This window comes from Dendropsophus ebraccatus, chromosome 14, assembly GCF_027789765.1.
Source record: "Dendropsophus ebraccatus isolate aDenEbr1 chromosome 14, aDenEbr1.pat, whole genome shotgun sequence".
NCBI classification, from domain to species: Eukaryota; Metazoa; Chordata; class Amphibia; order Anura; family Hylidae; genus Dendropsophus; species Dendropsophus ebraccatus.
Window position 1 is genome coordinate 47,686,412 of NC_091467.1, and position 25,266 is coordinate 47,711,677.

Here is a 25,266-nt window from a genome sequence, read left to right on the forward strand (position 1 = left end):
ATATGCTGTACTGCATGCTATGTACTGTGCTGTATACTATATACTGTACTGCATGCTATGTACTGTGCTGTATACTATATACTGTACTGCACGCTATGTACTGTGCTGTATACTATATACTCTACTGCATGCTATGTACTGTGCTGTATACTATATACTGTGCTGTATCCTATATACTGTGCTGTATACTATATACTGTGCTGTATCCTATATACTGTGCTGTATACTATATACTGTACTGCACGCTATGTACTGTGCTGTATACTATATACTGTGCTGTATCCTATATACTGTTCTGTATACTATATACTGTACTGCATGCTATGTACTGTGCTGTATACTATATACTGTGCTGTATCCTATATACTGTTCTGTATACTATATACTGTACTGCATGCTATGTACTGTGCTGTATACTATATACTGTGCTGTATCCTATATACTGTTCTGTATACTATATACTGTACTGCATGCTATGTACTGTGCTGTATACTATATACTGTACTGCATGCTATGTACTGTGCTGTATACTATATACTGTACTGCATGCTATGTACTGTGCTGTATACTATATACTGTACTGCATGCTATGTATTGTGCTGTATACAAAATACTGGACTGCACGCTATGTACTGTGCTGTATACTATATACTGTACTGCACGCTATGTACTGTGCTGTAAACTATATACTGTACTGCACGCTATGTACTGTGCTGTACAATATACACTGTGCTGTACTATATACTTTGCTGTACAATATACACTGTGCTGTACTATATACTGTGCTGTACACTATATAGCATGATAAATGACATGATCATGATATTAAACCCAAACTCATGTAATAGCCAACTCTACAATATTACCCCATGTAATAGCCAACCCAACCAAAATTACCCCACATGTTAGTCAGCTCTCCCAATAGTGCCTTAATAGTAGCCAGCCCTCCCCAATAGTCTCATGTAGTAGCCAGTCCTCCCCAATAGTCTCATATAGTAGCCAGCCCTCCCCAATAGTCTCATGTAGTAGCCAGTCCTCCCCAATAGTCTCATATAGTAGCCAGCCCTCCCCAATAGTCTCATATAGTAGCCAGTCCTCCCCAATAGTCTCATATAGTAGCCAGCCCTCCCCAATAGTCTCATGTAGTAGCCAGTCCTCCCCAATAGTCTCATATAGTAGCCAGCCCTCCCCAATAGTCTCATATAGTAGACAGCCCTCCCCAATAGTCTCATATAGTAGCCAGCCCTCCCCAATAGTCTCATATAGTAGCCAGCCCTCCCCCCATAGTCTCATATAGTAGCCAGCCCTCGCCCATAGTCTCATATAGTAGCCAGCCCTCCCCAGTAGTCTCATATAGTAGCCAGCCCTCCCCATAGTCTCATATACTGTAGTAGCCAGTCCTCCCCAATAGTCTTATATAGTAGCCAGTCCTCCCTAATAGTCTTATATAGTAGCCTGCCTCCCCAATAGTCTTATATAGTAGCCAGTCCTCCCCAATAGTCTCATATAGTAGCCAGCCCTCCCCATAGTCTCATATACTGTAGTAGCCAGTCCTCCCCAATAGTCTTATATAGTAGCCAGCCCTCCCCAATAGTCTTATATAGTATCAAGCCCTCCCCAGTAATCTCATATAGTAGCCAGCCCTCCCCAATAGTCTCATATAGTAGCCAGCCCTCCCCAGTAATCTCATATAGTAGCCAGCCCTCCCCAATAGTCTCATATAGTAGCCAGCTCTCCCCAATAGTCTCATATAGTAGCCAGCCCTCCCCAATAGTCTCATATAGTAGCCAGCTCTCCCCAATAGTCTCATATAGTAGCCAGCCCTCCCCAATAGTCTCATATAGTAGCCAGCCCTCCCCCCATAGTCTCATATAGTAGCCAGCCCTCCCCCATAGTCTCATATAGTAGCCAGCCCTCCCTAATAGTCTCATATAGTAGCCAGCCCTTCCCCATAGTCTCTTATATAGTAACCAGCCCTCCCCTGTAGTCTTATATAGTAGCCAGCCCTCCTCCCGAAGAGTCTTATATAGTAGCCAGTCCTCCCCAATAGTCTTATATAGTAGCCAGCCCTCCCCAATAGTCTTATATAGTATCAAGCCCTCCCCAGTAATCTCATATAGTAGCCAGTCCTCCCCCATAGTCTTTTATATAGTAGCCAGCCCTCCCCCATAGTCTTATATAGTAGCCAGTTCTCCCCAATAGTCTTATATAGTAGCCAGTCCTCCCCAATAGTCTCATATAGTATCAAGCCCTCCCCAGTAATCTCATATAGTAGCCAGCCCTCCCCCATAGTCTTTTATATAGTATCCAGCCCTCCCCCATAGTCTTTTATATAGTAGCCAGCCCTCCCCCATAGTCTCTTATACAGTAGCCAGCCCTTCCCATAGTCTTTTATATAGTAGCCAGCCCTCCCCCATAGCCTTTTATATAGTAGCCATGGCGGGCCAGATGTAATTCAAACTCTGAATTGCCTGGTGGGCCAAAAAAAGCAGCCGCACGGGCCAGATTTGGCCCGGGGGCCAGAGTTTGACATGACTGCTATATACTGTCCTGTATAATATATACTGTACTGTACACTCTACATGTACTTTGCTATATGTTATGTTGTACATTATATACTGTGCTGTATACAATATACTGTAATGTATACGGAGCTGTACACTATATACTGTACTGCATACTATGCTTTATACTGTGCTTTACATTGGACTGTACTGTATACTGTGCTATATACTGTCCTTTACAATAGACTGTACTGTATACTGTGCGATATACTATGCTGTATAGTATATACTGTGCTGCACACTATACATTGTACTGTCTACACTGTGCCATGTACTGTATACCATGTTGTATAATGTACACTACACGATATACTGTGCTGTATATACATCTATATCATAAAAATCAAAGTCTGTCTGTCTGTCTGTCCTTCTGTCTGTCTGTCTGTCTGTCCTCTATAGACTTCCAAACGCCTGAACCATTTGACCCCAAATTTGGCACACAGATACATTGGGTGCCCAGGAAGGTTATTGCGAAGGTCCCGTCCCCGCCAGATGTACAGGAGGGGAGGGGGAGGGGAAAGAGAGGCGCCCCATAGAGATGAATGGGAAAATCTCCTCACTGCAAACACAGGTGATATAATTAGCTGCAGCAGACACGGCAGTTGGAGCCTTAGCAACCAATAGGATTACTGCTTTCATTTTCACAGGGAGCAATGGTTGCTAGGGAAGCTGCCTCACAACATCCACAGTAATAACTGGTAGACCCCCTACTCCATCTATACAGTACATGTATATACAGGACCCCCTACTCCATCTATACAGTATATGTATATACAGGACCCCCTACTCCATCTATACAGTACATGTATATACAGGACCCCTTACTCCATCTATACAGTACATGTATATACAGGACCCCCTACTCCATCTATACAGTACATGTATATACAGGACCCCCTACTCCATCTATACAGTACATGTATATACAGGACCCCCTACTCCATCTATACAGTACATGTATATACAGGACCCCCTACTCCATCTATACAGTACATGTATATACAGGACCCCCTACTCCATCTATACAGTACATGTATATACAGGACCCCCTACTCCATCTATACAGTACATGTATATACAGGGCACTACAGGTATACCAAACTGTGACAGGGTAACACTGTCATACCAGACCTGACCAATACCGCCATACTGTGACTGGATAACACTGCCATACCAGACCTGACCAATACCACCATACTGTGACTGGATAATACCGCCATACCAGACCTGACCAATACCGCCATACTGTGCTGGATAACACTGCCATACCAGACCTGACCAATACTGCCATACTGTGACTGGATAACACTGTCATACTAGACCTGACCAATACCGCCATACTGTGACTGGATAACACTGTCATACCAGACCTGACCAATACCGCCATACTGTGCTGGATAACACTGCCATACCAGACCTGACTAATACCGCCATACTGTGCTGGATAACACTGTCATACCAGACCTGACCAATACCACCATACTGTGCTGGATAACACTGTCATACCAGACCTGACCAATACCGCCATACTGTGACTGGATAGCACTGCCATACCAGACCTGACCAATACCGCCAAACTGTGACTGGGTAACACCGCCACACCAGACCTGACCAATACCGCCATACTGTGACTGGATAACACCATCATATCAGACCTGACCAATACCGCCATACTGTGACTGGATAACACCGCTATACCAGACCTGACCAATACCACCAAACTGTGACTGGGTAACACTGTCATAACACACCTGACCAATACCACCATACTGTGACTGGATAACACTGCCATACCAGACCTGACCAATACCGCCATACTATGACTGGATAACACTGCCATACCAGATAACACTGCCATACCACACCTGACCAATACCGCAATACTGTGACTGGATAACACCACTATACCAGACCTGACCAATACCGACACACTGTGACTGAATAACACTGCCATACGGGTAAATACGACCCTGCAGGTATACAGGACACTACAGGTATACAGGACCCCAAAACTATACACTACAGGTGCACGGGACCTCCACAAACTATATACTACAGGTATACAGGACCCCAAACTTTACACTACAGGTATACAGGACCCCAAAACTATACACTACAGGTATACAGGACCTCCACCAACTATATACTTCAGGTACACAGGACCTCCACCAACTATATACTACAGGTATATAGGACCCCAAACTATACACTACAGGTATACTGGACCCCAAAGCTATATACTACAGGTATACAGGAACTCCACCAACTATATACTTACTACAGGTATATAGGACCCCAAACTATACACTACAGGTATACAGGACCTCCACCAACTCTATACTACAGTTATACAGGACCCTCAAACTATGCACTACAGGTATACTGGACCCCCGAACTATATACTACAGGTATACAAAACCTCCACCAATTATACACTACAGGTATCCAGGACCCTCAAACTATAAACTACAGGTATACAAGACCTCGACCAACTATACATTACAGGTATACAGGACCCCCGAACTATACAGTACAGGTATACAGGACCTTCACCAACTGTACACTGCAGGTATACAGGACCTCCCTCAACTATACACTACAGGTATACAGCCCCCCCAACTACACACTACAGGTATACAGGACCCCCCCCAACTATACACTTTAGGTATACAGCCCCCCCAACTATGCACTACAGATATGCGCGACCCCTAAAAACTATACATTGTGGGTATACAGAACCCCTCCAACTATGCACTACAGGTATACACTAATTCCACTGATTAACTCAGATGAAACAATACCTTTAGCTTGGCCTCTTGGGCACCTTAGAACAAATCTAATTAAAACACTGACACTTTATACCCGGGCAGCGCCGGGTACATTTTCTAGTATATTATATATGTACCATATATAATACAGATCAGTCATTGCCTGGCTATATACTATCTGTAGTATTATAATTTGCTATATACGGCATATTGCTGCAGCAGAGTACACGTAAGGTCTGGGCCTTTCAGGGACTCGGCATGGCCTGTGATCCGCGGTATAATCATAGGATTACTCTTCTGACTCCTCACTGTTTTCTTATGGGACAGAAAGTCGCATCCTGTAACTTTACCACAACCTACAGCGATGCTGTGTCACCGCCGAGCCCTAGTCTGGAGCATAGAACATGGCTGTAGGCTACAGTGTTATGGCTAAAAAGCTGTCATAGTAACAAACCTTCTACAATGGGACCAATAAGCTTTCAGCTTTTATTATTCAGGGGCCTTTTTAAAAATGAAAGCTGGAATCTGATTGGTTGTCATGGACAACTGCTTTGTTGTCCCTCTGTGTCTAGATCAGGGGTGTCAAACTCAAATACACTGGGCCAAAATAAAAAGAAAGCAGCAAGCCAACCTTGATGTCTTTCAAAGTGCACATGCAGTATTCCTGGCAGTGTCAGAGCAGTGTGCAGCGTTCCTTGCACTGTCAGAGTGGTGTGCATCTCCCACTGCTGTGCACTATACTAAATGATATAATAAATTACTATTACATGACAAGTATAGGATAGGAAAGTTTAGCGAGGGAAGCGTCCACGTCACTGCTGCACTTACCGTCCTTAAAGGGGTTATCCAGCGCTAAAAAAACATGGCCACTTTCTTCCAGAGACAGACCCACTCCTGTCTCCAGCTTGGGCGGGGTTTTGCTGCTCAGTTCCATTGAAGTGAATGGAGCTTAATTGCAAACAGCACCTGAACTGGAGACAAGAGTCGTGCTGTCTCTGAAAGAAAGTGGCCATGTTTTTGTAGCACTGGATAACCCCTTTAACACATGTACTGCCATCCTAAGTGGATGGCTTGGTTGTGGCCTAGTATGCTGGCTCTTCTATGGCAGGGATCTTTTACCATCATGGGCTGTACCTGCGGCAGTGACGGGGATGCCAAGGGGTGGAATAACTGTACCATGGGTCCCTGGCCAGTTACAGAACTTGGCCTCTCTCACATTTATTCCCCCAATAGTGCCCCCACACACAGGTAATTCCCCTAACAGTGTCCCACAGACACAGTTAACTCTCCTAATAGTATCCCACAAAAAAGGTAATTCCCCCAGTAGTGCCCCCACACTGTTAACTCCCCCAACACTGCCCCCCCACACACATAGGTAATTCCCCCAATAGTGTCCCACAGACACAGTTAACTCTCCCAATAGTACCCCACAAAAAAGGTAATTCCCCCAGTAGTGCCCACACACAGGTAATTCCCCAAATATTGCCCCCCTCCCACACAGGTTATTCCCTCAATAGTGACCCCCAATACATGGGGGGCAGCAGGCACAATATATAGAAATATAGAAGATTGTCGGCAGGAGAAGACCACTGGGTCCGTCTACTCTGCCCTTTTAGTATTTTCTTTCTTATTATCTTAGGATAGATATATGTCTATCCCAGGCGTGTTTAAATTCTGTTATTGTAGATTTACCAACCACCTCTGCTGGAAGTTTATTCCAAGTATCTACTACTCTTTCAGTAAAATAATATTTTCTCACATTGCTTTTAATCTTCCCCCCAGATAACCTCTCACTGTGTCCTCTTGTTCTTGAGCTCAGTTTTTTACTAAAAACACTTTCCTCCTGAACCTTATTTAGTCCCTTAACATACTTAAAGGTTTCAATCATGTCCCCCCTTCCCCTTCTTTCCTCCAGACTATACAGATTCAAATCCTTAAGTCTTTCCTGATACGGTTTATGCCTCACACCCTCCACCATTTTTGTAGCCCGTCTTTGGACCCGTTCTATTTTATCAATGTCCTTTTTTAGGTGAGGTCTCCAGAACTGGACACAGTATTCCAGATGTGGCCTCACCAGAGCTCTATACAGCGGGATCACAATCTCCCTCTTCCTACTGGTTATACCTCTAGCTATACAGCCCAGCATACGATTTGCTTTCCCCACCGCCTGGTTGCACTGGTGACTCATTTTAAGGAAATCACTACCCCTAAATCCTTCTCTTCTGAAGTCTTTTCCAACACAGTACTGCCGATGTGATACTTGGATAGAGGATTCCTCCTCCCCAAGTGCATTATTTTACATTTGGAAACATTGAACTCCAATTTCCAATGGTTGGACACTTATCTAGCAAAGCTAAATCGTTTTCCATATTACTGACACCTCCAGGAATATCAACCCTATTGCACACTTTTGTGTCGTCATCAAACAGACAAACCTTACCTACCAAACCTTCTCCTATGTCACTTACAAATATATTAAAAAGAATAGGACCCAGAACAGACCCTTGTGGCACACCACTTGTAACCAGTCTCTGCTTGGAATATACATCATTAGCAATAACCCTCTGATATCTATCCTTCTCTATCAGCTCTTTATGTGGAACTGTATCAAAGGCTTTGCTGAAGTCTATATCCACGGCGCTGAAGCCGTATCCACAATATCCACGGCGCCACCTTCATCCAACACTTTTGTGACATAATCAAAGAAATCAATAAGATGTTTCTATGTTTCTTCTTATCCTGGTTCCCACGATGCGGCTCTGAAAGCTGCAGGATGAGGCGACACAGGAAACGTGATGATGTCACCACGCTGCCCATGCCGGTATGGGATACATCCACTTTTTAGCTGCAGTCTTAAAACTGCCTGGTGCTTAGAAGATAATATGGCTGGTCCGGGTGGCCGTCTGGAGTGCCCATATTATAATCCACTGCAATGTCCTGTGACCAGTTTAAGGAAATCTTTTGATTTCCTTGTTGGGCCAAAAATCCTGGCACCACGGGCCACAGTTTGACATGCCTGGTCTAGATCTAGTTCTCTTAGGGACATATGATGTACCGGTACGTCATATGTCCCCACAAGGTGTTCAGAGTGTGAAGAAAGACATCCTCCCCAGCAGCCACAGCCTGCACAGCTCTGGGAGTCGGGTCGTGACATCACCATGTTATTCAGGAAGTGACATCACCATGTTATCCAGGAAGTAAAGCCTTGATGCAGTAGTAAGTGCAGGGAAAAAAGCACTTTATGAGCATTTCCTGCAATACATTACTTTAATAAAAATTCTGGATAGAATTGTAATGTAGCAGTGTCATCTTCACCACACCAGGTACATAGCCCAGGCTTTCTCGGCTGTCCCTATTTCATGTACACAGCAGAAGGTAAGCCCCTCACCTCACCTTCCTGTAGTTTGTCCTGATCTAGCTGTTACTAGAGAAAGGTCTTCCCTGGCAACAGGCAGTGGGCAGCAGATTGCAGAGAAGTGAGACACCTAGTGGCCTTTCTGGGGTGCGGAGTAATTTTTGATCAATTAATTGATTTACAAATATGTCACATTTGTTTTTAGTTTTGCAACAGTAAAAGATCCAGTTATAGGTGAGCCTATAGTGATGTCAGGAAGAAATTTCAGTTCCTACCCCACAGTGGCATTGGCTTAAAATAATATATCACACTACAGTACCCAGCTCCAAACTATGTTCTTTAAGTTATAAAAGTATAAGGCTGGGTTCACACTATGTTTTTGCAATCCATTTTTTTCATCCATTTTTGTAAAAAACTCATGCAATTGTGTGCATCCGTTCTGATCTGTTTTTCCATTGACTTCCATTATAAAAAAAAAAAAATCCATTTTTTTTAACGGACGCAAAAATTAGGTCGACTACATTTTTGTGTCCATTAAAAAATGGATCAATTTTTATCCGTTTTTTTATTTTTTTTTTTTAAATAATGGAAGTCAATGGAAAAACAGATCAAAACGGATGCACACAATTGCATCAGTTTTTTACAAAAATGGATTGCAAAAACATAGTGTGAACCTAGCCTAATAAAATCACAAGTCTACAGCGTGTTACTGTAACAAAAACTCACCACTCAAAGTGACAGCGCGCCAATATAAAAATATAGTGCAGCAAGACGTAGCTGTATACTCTGCCAGTGGACACCTCTCCATACAGTATAACATGATTTACAGCAATGAAGTAAAGCCCAGTGTTACATTTGTATAGTGGCAGCATTGTGCAGCTGTGATGTAATATACACTGTAGATATATAGTCTATATCCATTATATCCTGCTCCTAGTTGTAATATGATGATATGAAGTCTTTACACAACAATGCTGCTTGGGGCTCTCGGCGCCTGATATAGAAGCTATGCCTGTAGCAGTGCTGTCATATGATATGGTATCTCATGATATCCTGCTCCATATGAACTATATACATTGTAAAAATGATGTATTGATTTGCAGTCTCTCCAGTTGTATTTCTATAAGGGGCACTTGGAGATGATATATCCATTCTACCAGACCAGGTTAGATTTGCTTGCCTTCTTTATTTTGTTGTATCACTTATATTGCAAAAAAAATCTTTGATGCAAACGAGTGCCAAACAGCAAGATTGGCGCTTGCTTGCAGAGCCTTCATGTGGCACAAATAATTCAGCGATCCCTGTATTGTTCGTGCAGTCTAAATTCACAGCTATCTGCCGCCCTTCCCTTCTTACACAGAAAGATGCGCGACCAGTATACAATGATTTTAAGCATTGCTCAAAAGTTGGGATGAGCTGACAAGCGGGCGTTTTCCTGCTCCTCAGCTGATCGCTGACACTTTAACAGGGGCCAGTTATTGGCCAAAGAAGCGTTTCTAGGAAAACTCCTTGCCGATAATCACTCCATGTAAAAGGGGTTTTAGGATCTGAACAAAAGGCAGGAAGGAACATTTCTTGGTCTATGGATATATGTGAAACCTTTTTTCTGCAGAAAACCTGGTGGTCAGATTGGACTTGGCAAGCTTCTCCAAACCCACAAGCTTGGCATTTCCTGCTGCTGCAGAAGTTGGATGCAGCCCTAGGGCTGTATCCATGTTTTCCGGAACTCCTTAGAAAGCAGGAGCGTAACTACCACTATAGCAGCCATAGCGGCTTATATGGGGCCCACGCAAAAGAAAATTGTGTGGTGGACATGCATATTAAACAACAAATGTAGAGGTGCAAAAAGATAGCCAGTCAAGAAATAGAAATCAGTAACAACAAAGAAAAAAGCGACTAGACTAATATAGACTTATGCACACTTGAATGAACACAAAATTAGCAATAGTTTATTAAAAACCAAGAACAACACATATGTAAAAAACACTTAAAAAGGCCAAGATGAAAGACCTAAGAAGGCCAAGATGTAACAACACAAGTACCCCCACAATAAAGGGCAACAAGTAATGTGCCAGGTGGGGTGAAACCCTCACAATACAAATCCTGCCAATATTGCACTGTATATTGTAACAAAAAAGATAATCAGAACAAAATAATCAAAACAAACTCAAATATACATGAGACCATATAAGACCATAGTGTAAACAATAACTGCAATAGCGGGACTACCCCGGCACACAGCACCTACACCCTTATTCATGTATATTTGAGTTTGTTTTGATTATTTTGTTCTGATTATCTTTTTTGTTACAATATACAGTGCAATATTGGCAGGATTTGTATTGTGAGGGTTTCACCGTACCTGGCACATTACGTGTTGCAAGAGATGAGCGAACCTGGAGCATGCTCGAGTCCATCCGAACCCGAACTTCCGGCATTTGATTAGCGGTGGCTGCTGAAGTTGCATAAAGCCCTAAGGCTATGTGGAAAACATGGATATAGTCATTGGCTGTATCCATGTTTTCCAGACAACCTTAGAGCTTTATTCAAGTTCAGCAGCCACCGCTAATCAAATACCGAACGATCGGGTTCGGATGGACTCGAACCCGAACCCGGTTCGCTCATCTCTACTGTTGCCCCTTATTGTGGGGGTACTTGTGTTGTTACATCTTGGCCTTCTTAGGCTTTTTAAGTGGTTTTAACATATGTGTTGTTGTTGGTTTTCTAATAAACTATTTCTAATTTTGTGTTCATTCGAGTGTGCATAAGTCTATGTTAGTCTAGCGGCTCAGGGAAGAAAAGGAGTGCTGCACCTCACACCTATGGCTGATACTAGTGCCCCTAGGCTAACTAAAAAACACATCAGAATTTTGTGTATGAATTGATCAAGCCATACTGCCCCATGTACCTCGTGCCGGTATCTGATACACATGGGTCCCTACACTAAGTCCACACCGTGCCAGTCAGTGGCCACCAAACCCCGCAGGCGTGCACAGTCAGGGAACGGGGGCCATGGGACGGCCCTGCGACCCCCATGCCACAGGACCAGACCCAAAAACACCACACCAGAACCCGGCCAGCACCGCCAGCGGAGAAGGTCGCCCCCAAACAGCACAAGTCTGGATGAGGTATTGCACTCACCATAGCTGCTACAGACAGAATGGGAAAAAAACAGGAGGGATTAAAACCATGTGCACTCAGGTGTCTCCTGCTAATTGCGGGCACTAGTATCAGCCATAGGTATCAGCCTAGGGGCACTAGTATCAGCCATAGGTGTGAGGTGCAGCACTCTTTTTCTTCCCTGAGCCACATTTTGTTTCTCTCTTTTCTCCGTGTATTGCACTCCTCCTGGTGAGACCCACATGACCGCAATTAGCAGGAGACACCTGAGTGCACATGGTTTTAATCCCTCCTCTTTTTTTCCCATTCTGTTTGCAGCAGCTATGGTGAGTGCAATACCTCATCCAGACTTGTGCTGTTTGGGGGCGACCTTCTCCGCCGGCGGTGCTGGCCGGGTTCTGGTGTGGTGTTTTTGGGTCTGGTCCTGTGGCATGGGGGTCGCAGGGCCGTCCCATGGCCCCCGTTCCCTGACTGTGCGTGCCTGCGGAGTTGGTGGCCACTGACTGGCACGGTGTGGACTTAGTGTAGGGACCCATGTGTATCAGATACCGGCACGAGGTACATGGGGCAGTATGGCTTGATCAATTCATACACAAAATTCTGATGTGTTTTTTAGTTAGCCTAGCGGCACTAGTATCAGCCATAGGTGTGAGGTGCAGCACTCTTTTTCTTCCTTGAGCCGTCTATGTTAGTCTAGTCTCTTTTTTGTTTGTTGTTACTGATTTATATGGGGCCTACCACATCAGGGAGCCCCGTGGCCAAGCCGAGCAGGCCTCCCAGATTCTGAAAATGTCCCTTTAACTGAAAGCACTGACGAGCGCTTTGAAGTTATTCAGTTTTGACTACACTTGACGACTTAGTGGTCAGTCAGGAAACCAAAGTTTTCTATGGGACCCAGCCATTTCTGGTTGCACCCCAAGGGCGACATTTACTAAGGAGTCATATTTGTGTTTTGATGAGGATTGTTTTATATTTTGTTCCAATATCTTGTGACTGATTTATTAAAATGTAGCATTGTCATAGCGGATGCATCAAAGTAAAAAGTCGCAAAAAAGTGAAGAAGTCGTAAATAGGGATGATCCGAACCCTCCGAGGTTCGGGTTCGTATGAACCCGAACTCTCGGCAATGATTCCCGCTGTCTGCCCGCTCCGTGGAGCAGGTGGATACAGAGGGAGGACCGCCTGGAAAACTGGGATACAGCCATAGCCATAGGCTGTATCCCAGTTTTCCAGCCGGTCCTCCCGCTATATCCACCTGCTCCACAGAGCGGGCAGACAGCGGGAATCATTGCCGAGATTAATCATCTAAAAATAGGCACACAACCCTTGATAAATTCCCCCCTTAGATTAGAATTAAAATCTAATTTGTAGATGGACTCAAATCTTAAACTAGGATCCAACTTGAGGTCAGGTGCTGATCCTGACAAGCATCCAATCATGCAATTGTGTCAAGAGAATTGGTTGTCATAGCAGCCAAGACCCCTCTTAGGGCATCTGTGACTGCCATGTTGGATTTACTATTATAGCCTGCTACAGGCAAGCAGTGATAGCAGTTTGCACACACAACAGTACCTTGCAATAAAGTAGTATTAAAGATAGAAACATTGTTGGCAGAAAAAGCCCACCTGGCCCATCTAGTCTGCCCTTTTAGTATTTCTTATCTTATTATCTTAGGATAGATATATGTTTATCCCAGGCAGGTTTACATCTACTTAGGGCCCTATTCCACCGGACGAATATAGTTCAGATTATCGTTAAATCGTTCGAATCTAAACGATAATCGTTAGTTTGAAATGCAGTTAACGATTAACGACCGAATGAGAAATCGTTGATCGCTATATAGGACCTGGACCTATTTTTATCGTTGCTCGTTCGCAAAACGTTCGCATTGAATAAGACGTCGTTCAGTCGTTCGCAGTAGATACGAACGCAATAGCGAAGAAGAAACGATCGCAAATATGATCATAAGTAACGATTATCATTCCATGGAAATGAGTGAATATTTTCAGGTCTTTCGCAATAGCGGTCCTTTGAGATCGTTAATCGTTAACGATAATGCGAACGATAATCGTCCGTTGGAATAGGGCCCTTAGATATCGTTCGGTCGTTCGCAGTAGATACGAACGCAATAACAAAGAAAAAACGATTGCAAATACGCTCATAAGTTACGATTATTGTTCCATGGAAATGAGTGAACGTTTTCAGGTATTTCGCAATAACGGTCGTTTGAGATCTTTAATCCTTAACGGTTATGCGAACGATAATCGTCTGGTGGAATAGGGCCAAGGTGGAATTTGTGCCAAGCATCTACTACTCTTTCAGTAAAGTAATATTCTCATGTGTTGTTTCTGATCGTTTCCCCAGCTAACTTTAGATTATGTCCCCTTGTTCTTGTGTTCAGTTTTTTTAAAATTAAAAACATTTCTCTCTTGAATGGTATTTCGTCCATTAACATATTTAAAGGTTTCAATATCCCTCTTTGTCTTCTTTCCTCCAGACTTTACAAATTCAAATCAATCTTTCCTGATTTTATTCTTCACACCAGACACCATTTTTGTAGCCCATCTTTGGACCCGTTCTATTTTATCAATATGCTTTTTCCAGGTGAGGTCTCCAGAACTGGACACAGTATTCCAGATATGGTCTCACCAGAGCTCTATACAGCGGGATCACAATCTCCCTCTTCCTACTGGTTATACCTCTAGCAATACAGAGGTATAACAGCTGACACTGTCAGGCAGCTGTTAGGATAAGGAGACAAATGGTATCTGTCAGGTAGGGAACTGGGAAGACAACAGACTGATGCAACCCTAACACTGGCACCCGCCCCAGCTCGCCCGGGTAGCAGAAGTACAAAGTCAGAATCCACAAGCAAGGTCAAGGTCATGAAATCCAGAGGTCAGAATCACTATTACACACGGTAAGGAGATACTAGGACAAGGCACTAGGAGCTAGGTGCAATACCAGACAAATATACAAAGCAAACAGAGAAACAGAAGCCAGAGAGAGAACCAATATGAACTGAGGACAGAGCAAGGAACACTGAGGACTAAACGAGATAAACTACAGACTAAGCAAGATACACTGAGGACAAAGCAAGACACAGAACCAAAAGACAAAGAATGGCAAGAAACAAGCAAAGGGAAACCAGGAATACAGACTGAAGGCAAAAAAGCTGGATCTAGCTGAACAGACAAGCTGGACAACGCTATCAAGAGCCTAGACTGAAGGGAGAGACAAAGCTATAAGGGAATAGAAGTCCCGGACTCCAAGCTGATAGGTAGAGCAGGAGAAACACACAAGAGAATCACAGAAAGCCAGAGGTGAAGAGACCTGTCAATCACAACACAGCAGAGACAATTAGCGAATGGACCACAGCAAGGAAAGTGCAGGGAGAACTGAGAAAACATGGACCGGATCACGGAAGATATATGCAAAGAATATAATAAAACCAGGAACCGACTTAAGGCTAAAAGCGCAGTCTTCGCCGCAGAGGGTGGAACTGATGCCTTTTCAGGCACAATCATGACAGTATCTGTCTGTGCTTCTATATCTGTCTGTACTTCTATAATGTACTAAAAAAAATTTGTTCTCCTGTCAAAGAGGTATTCCCAGAAGTGTTGAGGGCTGTAATGCCTCTTTTGTCCCCCCTTCCCATACCAAACTAGCTGACTGTCAATCAAAAAGGGATAGGGATGGGAGGGGGAACGAGGAGGCAATTCAGCTTTTACCATTTTAGGAGCCCGGGAATATCTGCTTAAGAGTACAAACACACACACCGTATACGCAGCAAATACGCAGCAGATCTGCAGCAGATTTGATGTTGCAGATTTGATGCCGTGTTCAGTTATTTAGATCTAATCTGCTGCGTATTTGCTGCGTATCGCAGCAGTAAATACGCTGCGTATACGGTGTGTGTGTTTATACCCTAACACTTTGAACAGGAGAATAAAATAATTTTTCTATGTTCTGGAAACACAGTTGGATATATTAAAAAAGGTTGTAAATGTAAATGTGTAAATGTTACAGATAGAGTGCAAGGGGGAAGAAAACAAATATTGCTGTGGCGAGAAAGGGTTAAGGACCAGATGGTCCGGAAACATGATTTACATCCTTTTAGGAAACTAACACCTCATTATTAAGTAATTCATCTGATTGATTTTACAGGTTGTTGTTATGTTGTTGTTTTTTTTTTTTTTGCAGCTTTTATTAATTTATTGGCTTTGTCATTATGGAATAAATAACATTCATCCATGTCACTTGAAGAGGAATCATCCGACAATATTTCCCCCTTGGAAATTTGTTGAAGATCAGAGGATGAGGACGAGCCAGATTTATGACTGGAGGGTTGCTCCAACCTTTTGCGCTTTGATTTATGCGATTGTGCCACTTCCTGAAATGCTTCATATAATTGGGACTTAAACCATGAGCTAAAATTGCTTTGCCTCAGATTGGACAGATGAATCATCAACAACAGCAAGACCGAGTTCACAAACATCACTTTCCCATTCATCAGGTAAAGGTTGTTGGCATTTGGCGCACATCTTATGCCTGCGCTTTCTCCTCCTTTTCTCAATAACCCCGCCAGTGCTGGACATCTATAGCAGAATAAAGGACGCGTGAGAGCGTCCTTGGAAACATCTATATGGAGCGGTAATCGGACATTTATCTTATCTTTAGGTCCTAAAATCGACGGCCGCCAACCGCACATGTGTAAAAGCGATTTACGGCCGACGGATGACGATTGTGTAAAAAAAATAACAACTGTCCATTCCATTACCTTTCCATGCTTCCAGTGTTCTTCTGCCCTCTGTTCACTTCCCAGAGTCGCCACTGCAGCTTCAGAGCGGTCTCTGAACTGACAGACTGCTCATAAGGGCCAGTGATTGGCTGAGCGACCAGTCAGTTCAGAGACAGCTCTGAAGCTGCAGCAGCGACAGGGCAGGAGAACAATGGAAGCATGGAGAAGTACTGTATCCAGTTTAGGGCAAGGGCTGCACGGACATCGCTATTGATATATATGTACAGCCCTTGTTAAATGATTACCGAGTAATAGGCTCAGCAAATGAGTGCCGATCTAGCAGATCGTGGCTCATTTACATTATTGATCAGGCCATCATTGGTCCGTCTAATAGTACCCTATGCAGTGCCTAAGCTGTATAGTAGAAATGCGTACAACTCGCGCATGCTCGGGTTCTTCAGAACTCAAGTGTGCAGCATTTGATTTGCAGCGGCTGCAGAAGTTGGATGCTTTATGGCTGCATCCAACTTCTGCAGCCAGCGTTTGTTTCCCAAAGCAAAAAAACAGACTAGAGAACAGAGTTTGAAACGATTCTTCTGTCTTCTCAATAGCAGTATTTGGTATAGTTCGCTATGCGGTTATATTTATACATTTTTTTTTTTACTGGTCAAACTTTTTTGAACATTCTTTATCAGAATAAACTATGTGGCCAATAAACACATTAAAGACGTTGATATCCATACTTTTTTTTGCACAATAATTGCCCACATAGTACAATAGTTGTATGAGTACCCCTCTCCCATCTCCCTCATTGGAAATCTGACTGAATCTTGAAATAATCTATTTCCTTCTGTTTAACAAAGGCTGTACATGGCATACAAGTGATCCTGCTCACATATACCTATATGACATTTTTGTAGAGAAAGAGGAGTATTTTAGTATTATATTGTACACAGGAGGCAGTATTATAGTTGTTATATTCTTGTACATAGGAGCAGTATTACAGTAGTTATATTCTTGTACATAGGAGCAGTATTACAGTAGTTATATTCTTGTACATAGGAGCAGTATTATAGTTGTTATATTCTTGTACATAGGAGGCAGTATTACAGTAGTTATATTCTTGTACATAGGAGCAGTATTATAGCAGTTATATTCTTGTATATAGGAGCAGTATTATAGTTGTTATATTCTTGTACATAGGAGGCAGTATTACAGTAGTTATATTCTTGTACATAGGGGGCAGTATTATAGTAGTTATATTCTTATACATAGGGGCAGTATTATAGTAGTTATATTCTTGTACATAGGGGGCAGTATTATAGTAGTTATATTCTTGTACATAGGAGCAGTATTATAGTAGTTATATTCTTGTATATAGGAGGCAGTATTACAGTAGTTATAATCTTGTACATAGGAGCAGTATTATAGTAGTTATATTCTTTTGCATAAGCTTATTTTTCCTCCCCTTCCCTCTCAGGAGAACAATGAGCGGAGAAGAGAGGCTCATCCCCTAGTTAGCAGAATGTGACATCTGTGTTCCATCCTGAGGTATGATGGAAAGGGCTACTAAAAATAATAAAAATAATGTGTTTAGTGAAATGTTTACCCTAGGATTGTTTACAATATGATATAATGTTATTTTTACTGTGCCTGGAGTTGTCCTTTAAGTTGTTTGTAAATATTTTCGGTAGTGTCATCTCACTCCACACCAGAAATACACTGAGGATGATCTTTGTAGAACAGAGAAACTGCCTGGGAAGTTCTGAACAAACTGTAACAAGTTATTATAAAAAAACACCAGCAGATCTTTATCACGGCAGTGACCAGAGTCAGATTACATCTCCGCGTTTCCTCTTTTTCCTTCCTGGATGTGTCTTGCTAAATAACGGACACATGTTCAAAGTATTATTCGTGCTTTAATAGAATATTGGGAATTCAGGGTGGTCGCTTATCTCTTATGCCGATTGGGAGACAAGTATTTAGTTAACGCCATAGCAACCAGTCAACAATTCGCTTTTAGCGGACCGGTGCAGGGCAGAAGTAAACGTGATGGAGTGCAGAGAAGGTTCACCATGACCATCACAACAGTCCCGAACCTCTATATATTAACATAATACAAGCACTGTAAAAGGTGTGCTTACCACTGCCACTGGGGGCGCTGCTGTCATGCTCTCCCCGCCTATATCTCCGGATCAGAAGGGATCTCAGCAGTGAGACCCACTGAGATCAATAACTTTTGATATGCGTCATATGTCATAAGTTATTTTTAATGACAGTAATAAAAATTAAAGGAGAATACCGCCTTTAGTTTTCTGTCATTGGTGGATTTTGACTTAGGGGACTTTACCAAGTGCCAGAATTAAAAGACTGAGCTCTGTCAAGCCGTATAGACAATATAGTGTCAGTGACCACCACTAGCACCTACATCCATGCCATTGAAAGGCTGATCAACTGAGCATACACATATTCATATTGTGGGCAGGGGCCCTGCCGCTGTCAGTGCTGAAGCTACTAGTACCATGGAGGAAGACCACATTTCGCCTGGGCCCCCTTGCCACCCATGCCCTATAGCAGTTTTGTGGTCTGCCTCTACGGTAACTACACCACTGGTTTATCAGTATGGCTTGCATGGATCAGGAGCTAAACTCATTTTAGGTAATGGGTGCACATACCTGGTGAATTTTAGATGATTATTAATGGTTACGTTTTAAGTAATTCCCCCTTCTGTTTATTATACATTTGTAAATTACTTATATTAAAAGATACTCAAGTATTCCAGTACTTATCAGCTGCTGAATGCCCTGCAGGAAGTTGTGGATTCTTTCCAATCTGACACAGTGCTCTCTGCTGCCACCTCTGTCCATGTCAGAGCTGGAGAGTTTTTTCAAGGGGATTATCTACTGCTCTGTACAGTTCCTGACATGGACAGAGGTGGCAGCAGAGAGCACTGTGTCAGACTGGAAAGAATAAACCACTTCCTGGAGGGCAGACAACAGATGAGAAGTACAAGAAGGTTCAAGTTTTTCTTTAAATAGAAGTAAATTACAAATCTGTATAACTTCATGCCCCCAGTTCATTAAAAAACATTTCTTCCTGGGAACCCCCACTTTAAAGGGAAACTATCAGCAGGTTAGAAGCATCTAGGCTGCTTATATCTCTCTATAGCGCACGGGGTTCCCAGTGCACCAAAATGAGATAGTGGCATAAGGATTAAACTCCTAATATTACGGAAACAGCGCTGGGGATGAAAGTAAGAAACTAACTAGGGATGGTCCGAACCCTCCGATCAGATCAGATTCCCGCTGTCTGCCCGCTCCGTGGAGCGGGTGGATAAAGTGGGAGGACTGCCTGGAAAACTGGGTTACAGCCTATGGCTATGGCTGTATCCCAGTTTTCCAGGCGGTCCTCCCGCTGGATCCGCCCGCTGCACGGAGCGGGCAGACAGCGGGAATCATTACCAAGGGTTCGGGTTCATACTCGGTTCGGACCATCCCTAAAACTTACCTTAATCCTCGGCCCCCCATGGCGCTATAGGGAGATACTTCTAACCTGCTAATAGTTTCCTTTGAAGATGTGCAAGCCTTTCTGAACATGATAGTTTCTTCCTTCTGGGAATTAGCAGGGTTTCATGCTGTTGTTATTCTGACCTTTCAGAACATAATAAAAAGTGGAATGTCCCTTTAAATTAGGGTTATGTATTAGTAAAGAAAAGTTATTTGCCTATGGAAATCAGACACAATGTTGCAATTTTCTTCATGGAGAACAAACATTCTGCCGGGACACTATGGCCACTTTTTGTTGTTTTACATAACAAGTATAATCTGTAACTGTATTGTTGTCGCTGACGTAAAAGTTGCACCTATGGAGCTCACAGGAGCCCTGGTTCCTTGTTATGCAAATTTGATTGCAGAACCCAGCAGTCAAAGTGCTTCTTAATGCACAGAACTTAAGTTACACTACAACTCTCAACATGCAGGACAGAGATGTAACTTGAAATTCTTGGGCTTAAATGGAAAGCCCATAAGGGTGGTATAACACTAGACCATTTTACGGCGATTAACGATAAACAATCTCAAACGACTGCTATGACGAACGATCTTAATCAATAACCCTATTACACAGGATGATGGCTGTTACTTACAGTCGTTCTTGCGCTCGTCCTTTCCTGGCTGTTAGACCAGGGAAGGACCAAACAATGTGTTATTACACCGAATGATGTTCCAACAATTTGTGAAGATCAACGATGACAATAGGTCCAGATTCGATCAAACAATCAACGATTTCTCGTTGGTCGTTTAATCGTTGTCTGCAATTACACAAAACGATTATCGTTTAAATCCGAAAGAATTTTCGATTGATAATCGCCCCCTGTAATACGGCCCTAACAAGGCCCCTGAGGTACCAGGGCTACTTCTGCACCTCCTTTAGCTACTTCCCCCTTCACAAGTGGTCAGGGCATGCTGGTAATTGTAGTTTCACAACAGCTGGAGAGACACAAGCCATTGAACAGACAGCAACCCTAGAGACTATTCATAGTACGACTACAAACCAAACTAGTAACTTACTGTAGTATTTGCTCAGTTACATTCGAATCAGACTGTAAAATAACAAAAAAATAACACAAAATGATTCATACCTTTTCTGCCACTTCCACTACCTTTGCCAATTGGAGTTGCACCTCTTGACTCTCAAAGTTTTGGACCACCCTCTAATTCTGGATGATTGGTACCAATGTGCAGATGCATAACTATCTTCATATTTTAGGTGTCTGGTACGCCTTACAATGTATATATGTCCCCAAAAATCCTTATGCAGTATATGATGTGAATCACCCAAGCCACACCCCTAAACCACCATGAAGTTACTTAATTCAGTGCATTTCCGCTTTTTTTTTTCTCTCTCTTTCTCATAATGTGACGGTAAACAATAATGTGAGATGCAGCCACATGAGCGGGTTGCAGGGAATAGTGCTGGAAAATAATGTTTTCTCAGGCAGCTGCTGAAAGGTATTGAACAGGATTTTTTGAGAACTCAGTGTGCTGCAAGGGTTAATGACGGCAGTGCAGGGGGCAGGGTACCCAAGTCTTTTCCACTTCCTCCTTTTGGCTTCATGTTTCTCTATATGGCTTCATAGATCAGCCACCTCAGCCTGTCATCCAGCCTTGTGCCCCATCAGCTTTTTTTTTTTTCTGTTCCTGAACTTATTGCAAAACTCATAAATGTTTATTTCTCCAGCAACAGCAAAGAAGGTTACAGAGAGACGAACCCTGCCTCCTGACCCTATAGAATGTCACCATGATGGGTTCTGCTCAATAGACATGCTGCATTGCCATGAAGATCTTAGAATAGTATGGAGTGTTAGGGTAGCTTCACACTGTATACTGTATCGCAGTGGATTTTCTATTGCGGATATGCAGCAGATTTGACCAAATCTGCTGCGGATCTGCTGCGGATGCACAGCAGATTTGATGGTGCAGATTTGATGCTGTGTTATAGTAGTTATAGCAACTAAGAAAAAAATTGGGCACTCACTACCATTGCGATCAATCATTTATTCCATGACAGAGCTGCAGCAAGGAAGGGGATACACAGGTAGACACAATCCTGTTTCAGGCTGGTTGCCCTTATTCTGGCTAGTAGTATAGTAGTTAAAGGGGAACTTCAGGTAGAGGTTAAAAAAAAATGAAACTTATGCAGAAGAATATAGCATTACTTACCTGTCTATCCCAGTTTTGAAACTACCAAAAGTCAATTTCTTGGGGGGGGGGGGGGATTGTTCTGTATTGTGTTTCTGTCCTTCCTGGTTGAGCAGTTCCCACAATGCAATGCTTTCTCTCAGCTAATCATCAGTCCCCCACCCATCACAATCAGTAAAATTAGTGCTGCACCTGCTTCTGACCAGTCAGAGATGGTGAATCACTCAGAGGATTGGGGGATCCAGCTAAGCCTCCTGTGACATCACACCCTGCCCCCTGTCTGCATCATCAGCCTGTGCTCAGCAAACACACACAATGTGAGACAGAGACATGGAAGATTTGTCTCCTAAGGTGGGAAAGCAGTGGGAGCAGGAGACAATGTGAATTGGCACAGGGGCCATTTTTTTCACCTCCTGGATTTCTATCAGCTACCAGTGTGGCAGAACCGCATAGATACGGTAATGCATTGTATAGACACATCTATATAACTTTTGATGTACTTTTAATAGAAAACAAGTTTTTCTTATCCGTAGTTCCCCTTTAAATTCTTGTACATTTGGGGGGTAGTATAACAGTAGTTGTAGTCTTGTCCATAGGCCATCAATGTCAGATTAGTGGGGATTTGACAATATGCTCATTATTGCAGTCACATGAGAGGAACAGACTGTATAGGTGCTGTACACACAAAGCAACTGTACCTGGTAATGCAGTTAGTCCACTTAATATGTTGTAAATTATCTATGTTTGGTAGGAAAACGGGCAAATGAGCTTTAAAATGTCTCTGACACAGAAATGTGGTCATATCAGTTGTCACTTTCCTTTTTTATATGCTCTATATACATTTCGGTGTCTTTGTTATTGTTGACCCAAAAAAACACCAATTGGTCACAAACCAAAATAAGCTGCACATAGTGAAAAAAAATCTTAAAGGAATCCAATGCCCACAAAATCACATCTGAACATATAACTACAGTGTAATACCAGCCTGTAGCACTGTTCCCAAACACATAAGTAATTGGTATCAGGTTTCTGTAAATCCCCCACGCCATATGTAAACTATACTAGACATCTACATATATAAACTATATCTAGCGATCAGGGCGGTCCTCAGCGCCAAAGCAGTCATGGCTGGTGGGAATAATTCTCTGTACACCCTCCTAAAATAGGACATCCACACTATCCTACCTACTAGCTTAAAGGGGTAGTGCGGCGCTAAACAATTATTCACTAAATAACACACATTACAAAGTTATACAACTTTGTAATGTATGTTATGTTAGTGAATGGCCCCCTTCCCCGTGTTTCCCCCCACCCACACCAGACCCGGAAGTGTAGTGCTCTATACTCACCTGATCCGTGTCGACCCCCGTCCGCCATCTTCCGACAATGATGTCATCTTCGGGCGGCCGACCGAACCGCTCCAACCGTCCCTCGTGCCAGTCAGCCCGGTCAGCCAGTTATGCTCAGCGGCAGAGGGCGACCGGCACGAGGGTCGGTCGGAGCGGTTCGGCCGGCCACCCGAAGATAACATAGTGCCTCTTTGGGAGCAAAAATTAATATAAGGCACTTAAGGTCTTATTTTTGGGGAAACACGGTAGTAAGAATTTATTGTCTCTGTTTCCCAACAACATTATCAAAATTTTATTTCTTCTTCACTTTCTTTATAGATAACAATGAAACAACAAATACAACATTCAAGTTAGTCCGGTATGAAGAGTGATCCAGACTATGGCTATGTTCACACAACGTTTTTTTCAGCTCCGTATAAAATAACGTCCGTTATTTTGAGTCTAAAATAACGGACGTTTTTTTAGCTGTCTGGCCTTCCCTTAGTGCAATGACGGCTGTTGGCACATTATTCTAGTTTGGGATTACCACATGGATTTTAGGTGTGTCTTAATTGAAAAGTCCATTGAATTTAATAGTAAAAACGGAGGAAGAACGGTGGAAAAAATATACTGTGTGTGAACAACTAATAAAAAACGTCCACTGTTTGCAAAAGACATCAGAAAATAATGATCATGATTAGAGATGAGCGAACCTCCAGTATGCTCAAGTCCATCCAAACCCGAACTTTCGGCATTTGATTAGCGGTGGCTGCTGAAGTTGGATAAAGCTCTAAGGCTATGTGGAAAACATGGATATAGTCATTGGCTGTATCCATGTTTTCCAGACAACCTTAGAGCTTTATCCAAGTTCAGCAGCCCCCGCTAATCAAATGCCGAACGTTCGGGTTCGGATGGACTTGAACCCGAACCCGGGACGCCCATCTCTAATCATGATCATTATTTTGACGTTCGCAGTAAAAACTAGAGATGAGCGAACCTGCCTAACAAATGGAGGGCCGTTGGGTTGTATTAGATAAAGTGATTTTTAATGATTAACGATCACAAATGAAAGCTACCTGAAATCGATCACCATATTAGGAAGAATGATAGTCGTTCGTTACCATCGTTACTACAATCTTTTACTCAATCTGATCCAAAGGATTAGCGAACGAATGTGGAATTACATTGAATGTTTAACAATGATTTTCGGTACAGCTCAACAGATCGTTTAAATTCGAACAATATAGTAATTTTTAGGGATAATCGTCCCATGTAATAGGGCCCTTACATTTCTTAACCCCGGACTGTACTAGGAGCAGACATCTGTGACCATGTACAGCAGCAGTATATGGAGGCCCCACACTGTGGGAATATTCCGGCAGAGGACATGTTGCTGCTCATTCTTTAACCATCAGTTGCTATTTTAGCAATAAGAGCTTTAAGTGTCCTGATAAGATTCATCCCATTATGGAGAACTTCCTGCCGGCCGAGTCCTGGGGAACACACTATAGGCTCCTAAAGAAGCCAGAGAAGGCATTCTTATTGTAGGCCACACATGATATTAAAGTATCACACATGATAGGATTAGATACACAGCTCAGCGCACAGTATCACACATGATAGGATTAGATACACAGCTCAGCACACAGTATCACACATGACAGGACTAGACACACAGCTCAGCACACAGT

The 25,266-nt window shown here is 42.9% G+C and overlaps 1 protein-coding gene across 1 annotated transcript in view; it reads right to left on the minus strand.

Moving 5' to 3' along the window:
- Positions 1-21,320, minus strand: part of RGS19 (regulator of G protein signaling 19) — a 45,372-nt gene extending 24,052 nt beyond the window's left edge. The window contains exon 1 of the mRNA XM_069951685.1: positions 21,188-21,320. The gene's annotated coding sequence lies outside the window, so the exon portion shown is untranslated. The remainder of the gene's footprint in view (positions 1-21,187) is intronic.
- Positions 21,321-25,266: the final 3,946 nt, after the last annotated feature.